This window comes from Podarcis cretensis, assembly GCF_951804945.1.
Source record: "Podarcis cretensis genome assembly, chromosome: 5".
In the NCBI taxonomy this organism is placed as follows: Eukaryota; Metazoa; Chordata; class Lepidosauria; order Squamata; family Lacertidae; genus Podarcis; species Podarcis cretensis.
The window spans coordinates 46,791,190-46,799,917 of record NC_137174.1 but is presented as its reverse complement, the minus strand read 5'-3'; positions in this window follow the sequence as shown (position 1 = coordinate 46,799,917).

The following is an 8,728-nucleotide window of genomic DNA, read 5'->3' as shown; positions in this document are numbered from 1 at the left end:
GGTCTCATGCAAAAGCACCTGGAGTTGTGTAGCCACCAACTGTTCAGGTACCTTCCCTAAGAAAGATGATGGATGATAAGAAAGCCCCGAAGATAATTCTTAAAATCCTGGGGGCCCAAGCCCTAGTTGCAGATGATCATAGACCTGTTACACTGGAGCATATTAACTGTAACACAACCCAATGACTGAGCGGTCATAAGATAATGGATTCACTGTGATCAAGTATTGAATACCTGTTTAATTTGTATATATCTTGAGGATATATCCTTTCATTGGTTGGAAGACTGACATTGATGGCTAGTCTCCCTCATGGGTAGCAAGTGTCACCTACTGAAAAGAAATTTAAAGTTGTGTTTGTAAAGGAAAGGAAGTGAAGGAGGCAAGAAAGGACATATAATGCACACACCGCCATACAAAAGTAACAGATGGGGAATAGCAAGCATTTCTGCACTTGCTGCTCCCTAGCAGACAATGCAGTCCTGTCACCAGGACCAATGGCTTCCTACAGAAGTTTTCTCTCACTTTCTCTCCTTGCTCTCCCCCACACAATCATACCCCAGCACAGGGACCTCCAGCCACTGTTGCAACTATCAGTCATCTGCTGCAACTCCTTCTCACCGCAAGGGCCTGGGATTGTCAAACCTGCCCAAGACTACAACTAATTTGGTTGTTCTGTGCCATTCTGCTAGAGACTGGACATGGGGAGGGGAAAGGTGTTGTTTTTAAACACTGTTGACAACCTTTAGATGTATTTTAAGATTTTCTTATTTTACTGTGTTTCTTTAATTAAACAGAAAACGTTTAATCAATGTGATATCTGGTATATCTGCTTTGGATAGTGCTGGCTTTTTTATAGGTCATTCAAATGACACATCTTCTACTTCCTGCAAGAATTCTGTGAATAGATATATCATCTGCCTCACTAGTTTAGGCACTTCAGGGCAAAACCTTGGAATGCACACAGCTTGTCAGCATTTGCTGCCCCACTCTGTCTCTTTGTATGTAGGCTTGGTGTCCAAAAAAGAGATCTCTGTTTCCTCTAGTTCTCTGCCAAGCTTTCAAATACTCTTACGTTTCTCTACAAAGTTCCACTTTTAGTCTGTCAATCAAGTTCTTGCCACTGGCAACCTAAGAACTCTCTGTTCTCCTGAGCAATCAAGAACAACCTTTGACAAACGTGCAAGCTGCTACATTTTACCCAAGCCTGATTTCCTCCTTCATTTGTGACCTTTACTTTACTTCCTCTTCATAAATTCTCACAGAGAGATTATGAGAATTTCACCCCATATTTTTTTTAAATGAGAACATAACATAGGAAGAGTCTGCTGGATCCAGCCAATGGCCCATCTTGTCCAGCTTCCTGTTCTTACTTTTATTATTTATTATTTATTAACATATTAGTCGTTTGTCACCCAAAGGTATCCAAGGGACTTAAAGTAAAGAAAAATATAAAATACATAATGCCATAGGGTAAAAAGGGGGGGATAATACATTACTATTTAATACAATATAGTAGTACCTCGGGTTAAGTACTTAATTCATTCCGGAGATCTGTTCTTAACCTGAAACTGTTCTTAACCTGAGGTACCACTTTAGCTAATGGGGCCTCCTGCTGCCACCGTGCTGCTGGAGCACGATTTCTGTTCTCATCCTGAAGCAAAGTTCTTAACCTGAGGTACTATTTCTGGGTTAGTGGAGTCTGTAACCTGAAGCATATGTAACCTGAAGCGTATGTAACCTGAGGTACCACTGTATAACATTTATGGAAAAACAGCAGAACATAACAGCTGTATCAAATGGTAGCAAACAACATTAACAATACTCAAATAATAAACAAAGCCATACTTTGACCCACTAATTAGCGAATAAACAAAACCTCAACCTCCCCCTAGCCCAAAACTCATTCACATAGAACCAACAAATTTTCCCCTTTAACCTCCCCACCCAGATGTCTGGTGTCAAGGCCAGCTGTTGTAAATCAGTGGTGGGTTGGTCCAGTGTTCTCTAGGGGTGGTCCAGCACCTCTCCTCTCCCTTTAGGGGAAACAGACATGTCCCAGCTTGGGTTGGGCCTTGCCTTGTCTAAACCCATCTTCTGGTTGCCCCATAGGTTCCTGGATGCTTGGGTTACCCCATACCAGGATCCAACACTGGTCAAATTCAAAGTACATTAGGTACTTCCCAGAAGACTATTCCAACAGCAATGTCTGATTGGAATGATGATCCAATTCTTACCCATTGCCTTGCTACTCCTTACCTGTTGTATAAAGCTGTGGCCTAATTTCACTGAGCACTAGTGTGTATCATTCCTGCTGCACCCATGGGCCATAAATCTATGTTGAATACCCCTCCACTCATTGCTAAAAATTCATGGTAGTGCTTTGCCCTTTGCCCTCCTTTACTCTGGTGTGCAAATGAAGAGCTTTGCCCCACTTCAGCAAATGGTTTCCAGTCAAAGAAAATTATCCTCTCATCCATGAAGTCATTTCCTTGCCTCATATACACAAATAGGGGCTTCCATGTGTCAATGGAGTCTTCTTCTGCAGCCAACATTATGACCCAAATGCTTCACCTTTGGGTAGATAAGGAAATGTTAAAAGTAAGATATGGGATGAACAAATAAAACACGTCATAAGATTTATGGCAGAGACAGAAAAGTACATATACACAACAGTGCTGTTTACCACAAGCATTTGAGTTGGGGAGCTTTTTGTACCTGGACAGAAGTCTTGACAAGATGGATTCCACAGTGATGGTTGCTTGGGTGATGCTGTTCAGTACATTGGCTTTGCCAGGTGTCTCAGGTAATTGCTGGGCTTAATCTCAGAGTACATTAGATGTAGAAAGTTTGTTTACCTAAGTTCCACTTACAGATTTTGACAACAATTTGGGGACATATTTGCAAAGATACGAAGCATGACTATAACAGGATGATTTTGTATATGATGCCTCTTCAGTTATCCAGAAATGATCACGGTTAGAAATGAACTGATGGTCAGAGAGGCCATTGATCTGACTCCTTAAATCAGTTTTTATGAAAGAGCCAGAATAGGCTTTGAACTTTAGATGAAAGTAAAGCATGAATTATTTTTATAGCTTAAAAAAGAGAGAGCAAATGCCAGAACTCAACAAAATGTTCACTTGAGCTCATGGGAAACTAACTGTGTCAATATAGCACTTCTTAAAAAATCTTTAATAAGGTACATCTTAAATTAGTCCACCACAATATTTTAGGATTGCATTCTAAGTAATCTTTAGATACTTTACATACTGATTATTTTCATTTTTCCAAAATGTCTCTTGTATGGGCAGGTGTGGGGAACTGTGCTGGATGGTTAGGGAAGTGGCCACAGCCCCAGGCTGCTTCTCTTGAACACTCTGGCTGTACACTGTTATTGAAGGGTAGCTGCATGTGCCATGTGGCCTGTTCTGATGCCTGCATCTAGCCTGCTGCATTCAGAAGTGGTGGAGGACATTGTCCCATAGCCAGCATTGTAATAAGATTGAACTGCCAGTCTAGTCAGCTACTGTGCATGGAATAGTGGGGCCAGCATCTTGATGCCTAAGTAAGGAAAATGTCTTGTTCTGATCCTGACTCTCTTCCATCCACCCCTCCTTCACAGATGCTCCAGATGTCCTTTTTACTGAGCAGTTATGATTTGTGCTCATGAGCTTATTGAGTAGGGCCATGCAACGGGTTACTATGTTGTTTGGAGATGTACATAGCAACAACCAAGTTATCCCAGTATGCTTGGGGGCATGGGTTAATGGTGTGGACTGGAAGACTCAGGATTCGCCCCTCTAAGGAGATGTCACAGTTAAATACATATACCTGCAATGCTGTTTTCCAATTCCTTCTACTACAGGTTACACAGTCATTCCTGATACCACAACCACAACTACGACCACACCAGAAACTGCCGGTAAGAACTCACTTTGTTTTGCTTTTTCCAAGTATCATGGGATTTAAAATTTTATGTGTTTCAGGTCTAGAAAGCAGGTTGTAGCCAGTGATAATCCTGCTAAGAGTAAACTCATTGAAATAGGCCTACAGTGGTCATGTCCATTAATTGTAATGTGTTTCACTCTGAGTAGGACTAACATTGGAAACTTGACTGCCAAAATGATGGACTTTAAGTTCTGTGAGAACACAGTAAAGAGAAAACGCACACTCAGATAGGATTTGAGAGATATTCTGCCCTTAGCTTCGTTGTTCTGCATTGGGACCCTTTGGGAGGAACAGCAGGGTATAAATTTAAAATAAATACATTATTATGAAGACAGAAGCCATACAGCCAGAAGCAGCTTGAAGGACAGGGTGGATTTGCTACATGAACTTCCCTGCTGGTGGGGAACTCCTGCCAATGTGTTTTCACTGAACTGACTTCCCTACAACCTTGGACCTTCCATGGTACATCCCAGTAAGCAGTGACCCACCTGCTAAGATGCTAGTGTAGCAGCTCCATCTCACCAGGTGAGTGGTTTCTGCACACATCTGGATATTAAAACACTCCATTCTTTGTACAGAACCCAGTGTAGTGAAAGGAGAGGTTGATTTCGAGTGAAAAACTGTGATCAGGGAATGCTTTCAGCATGCCTTTCATCTCCCAACCCTTTCACACTGAGTTTTCATTTTTGAAAATGATGCTGATTGCTAATTCCCAGATATTTACAGGAAACTTAAAAAGACCCTGAAACCCAACATAAACTTTGGCCTGTATCCTATATCTTCATGACTGAAGGACTGACCCCTGGGACATCTACAATGATTTTCTCCAATCAATATTGTCATGTTTGAGGAACAGTCCTAAATGTGTGATTGCCCCAGATGAAAATAACAAATAAGAAATCTCACAATTAGCTTTGTGCCACTGCAAATCGTACACTCACACAATTAGGAGAGCGTTCTCTATGAGATTACACTGAATCATTCTTGGCCTATTGCTTTTCTTCATTTTGGTGCAGGATATCAAAGGCATGTATCCACTCTACAAATAGCTAAAATAGGTGTGTGGCGGGGAGGGAAATAAGGAACTAGGGTGTAAGTAAGCTTTTGGCCACCATTTGACCTTTTGAGTTCTGGAAAGAAAAAGAATTGGATGGAGTGTTTCCTATCTCCCAGCTTCACAGAAATGTGCATAAACAAAGGAGGTTCTTGATTTCATTAGATTAATTCCAGATGATTTTATAAAGTCCGTTTCACATGATGTTTTCTTCTGAATGCCCATGGTAAGAGCTGATGTCAATCACATCTGAAAACCTGTTAGTTTTCATGCCTTTTTCCTGGGAGAGTGAAACTGCCACCTGTTGATGCTTGCAAGTACATTCCTAAGAAATATTCTTCATACAAAATGGACACTCTAACTTAAAGATGGAATATGTGAGCAGCCTCTGAAAGAGAAGGAAGAAACAGGAACATGTGAATTTCTCTTTAAAAAGGAGTAATATTTTGATTCCTGAAAAGTTCATCTGAAAATGATAATGGAAAACTATCTAGGGGTGACATTTCCATTTCAAACAGTAACATAGTGCGGACAGAACAGGAGGCTAATAATATTTAATACCACCCAGAATGGCTGGGGCAACCCAGAATAATAATAATAATAATAATAATAATAATAATAATAATAATAATATGTATGAAAAAGTTTCCATTGCCCTTCTTGGGTTCCATGAGCACTTTATGGTCCATGGGGTCATGAAGAGTCGGACATGACTAAACAACTAAACAACAACCCTCATAAAAGGATCTTCATAACTCTAGTTTAATAATTCAAATAAAAAATCAACCTTATTTAATTCCCTGTGGGTATTGCATAAAAGAGGATGTTTTTCTGTATAGGCTGCTAAATGCCAATATATTTGTTTTTTCCCAGCATGGGCAGATGGTGAGTCTACTGTTCATATTTTTTGCAATATGGTGTTCATGTTTGTCCTAGATTTCCAATTAGATGTATTCTGTTAGCTCAGTGGTAAGAAACATGCCCTTTAGGGCAATCTTCTGGGGTTACATGCTAGTGGTGGTTTGGGCCAGAGGCAAAAGACAAGCAATATAAATTTTATCTTTGTACAGTAGGCTTTTTTTTTTACACAAACTAGAGGCAAGGTATTACGACTTATATTCGCAAAAGTTCTAGTCATATTTTTTCAATTTGTCATTAAAAATTGGTAACCAAAATGGGAACTACTCCATATCTCCTAGGGTTATATATTTTAAAACCACAGCTAATATCTATGGTAGAAAACAAAAACAAAAGAAAATTAGCACAATTTTAGTAGTGTATAATTAAAATTATTTCTTTCTTTCCCAAACAGTTAATTAAAATATGGCTTAAAATACAGTTTAAAATGCAGCCTCATTTTAGTAGCAGCCCATAAATCAAGACCACAAAGGAAGGAAACATAAGATATTCACCCGAGCCAGCTATCCATGCTGGTCCTACAGAGGCCAGCAAAAAAGCCAAGGGAAAATTTATATACCAAATCCCATATAAGGGGTCAGAGTGAGTCTAAGCCGAAGGCCAGGCGGAACAGCTCCTTTCAGGCCCTGCGGAAAGATGTCAAATCTGGCAGGGCCCTAGTCTCTTGTGGCAGAGCATTCCACCACGTCAGGGCCAGTGCTGAAAAGGCCCCAGCCCTAGTTGAAACCAGTCTAACCTCCTTGAGGCTCGGGACCTCCAAAGTGTTGTTATTTATGGACCTTAAGGTCCTCCACGGGGCATACCAAGAGAGCGGTCCCATAGGTATGAAGCCAACAACGTTATTGAGTTCTGGAAAGAACCACAGTTACCTTTGATTCCACTGTTTATATAATATGCCAGTACTAAAAGTCAAGCAACTTCTGCTCTGCTATCTCTGTCACTGTCTTCTATCTAATACTTTATGTTTGTTCTGCAACTGTATCCTCTCCTGTACCACCAACCAAACTCAAGTTTTTCAGCGCATATTATTTATGGGCATGATAAGGTTTGGAAATCTTATCAGTCCTTCTGCATTTAGTTGGCAGTCCTTGTTTACAGTGTTCAAAAAGTGTCTAGCGTAGGAAGATTAAATGGACAGTTGATATGAAAACACATTTCCTAGCCAAGAACATTGGGGCCATTACTATTTATCATGACTTTAGATTTTATTGACCTTATGTTGCCCCTCTCCCTTTTACATGGTTTGGAAACTGATAAATAAATATTTGAGAGCATAAAAGACATTGGGGAAAATCAAATCCACAATACAGGTGTAGCTTCTTTGAGAACTATGAATGGCTCTGATCCCTTTAAAGCAGCTTTGGTTATATTTTTGCCTTGTTAATACTGAAATTATATGAAATAACTTAGTGGTTACACTGTAGCTGTACAGAACTATTTAAAAACACACATGCCTAAAATGCTTACACTTATACTGTTTTGAAGAAGCTGAGTTCCGGGGTTATGAAAAATGTACACATGCACCATGGTTGGGGATATTGTACACCAGTGAGGTGTCTAGAATCTCTTTCCACGATCCTAGTAGAGTATTAGCTAAACAGCCTTTCCTCCATCAACATCTCCCAAATGGGATAAGTAGTAGGCACTGCATAGAAAAAGGGGCCCTCTTGGGCACAAAACCCCAAATGCAGGTTCTGTTGTGGTATTTCTCCAAACTAACTCCTTCATTTCTGGTCTATGCAGCTGAGTCCACATGATGCTGAGAAGGGGAACATCATGAACTGGGCCTTTTTGAAAGTCTCATGATATGTGTTTTACATGTGTATGATAGTATACTTCATGATATACTCTATGATGTGGAGTATGGGGCGTGTTTTAGCTTAGCTTCTTTTTTGCCCCTTTATGGCTGTTCAGTCATCATTTCCTTTCACTGTCTGCAGAGATCCCTGGAGCATATCAGCTACTAGGCTTCGGCTGGCTGCACCACAGTTATGTGTATAAAATACTATGTATACTGCCTTTTGCTCCTTAGAAGAAAGGCAGGATATAACTGAGAGTGAGATCCTAAGTGGGGTACATATATGAGCAGAGTAGCAGACCAATCTCCACTTATGAGCTCTCACATGCTGGCCAGGAGAAGAGGTTTCCGTTTTCCTTCCCCATGTACAGTGGTGCCTCGCAAGACGAATGCCTCGCTAGACGAAAAATGCGCAAGACGAAAGGGTTTTTCGTTCCTTGAGTTGCTTCGCAAGATGAATTTCCCTATGGGCTTGCTTCGCAAGACAAAAACGTCTTGCGGGTTTGCTTCCTTTTTCTTAAAGCCGTTAATACCCGGGGAATCCGCGCTCTGCAAGACGAAAAAAATCGCAAGACGAAGCAACTCGGGGAACGAATTAATTTGTCTTGCGAGGCACCACTGTAGATATTTGATGTTCATCTCCTTGTCCAGTTCTAATAGTGATGAAATTAGTTGTGTCAGGTCCAGGCTTGTGTGAAGGCAGCCTCTGGCCTCTGAAATGAAAGAGGGGGCCTGAATTCCAATACATCCAAGACCACCTCCAGCCTACCTCTGTGCTACTGCAGCTGAAAGAACCACAGGTGGCATCTCTACCTGTTCCTTTGCTGGCAGAGTTCTTCTCAACTAATGGGAAGCATCTCCACCCCATCCTAACTCTCTCCAGTCAGTGAATCAGGGGGTTGGGAATGGCCTGTGAATAGGTAAAACAAACAAACAAAGGTACTGTGGCATATTTGTATTTACCAGGCTGTGTACTGTTGTAGGTAGAATGGCAAAGGGGACTTTTGCCA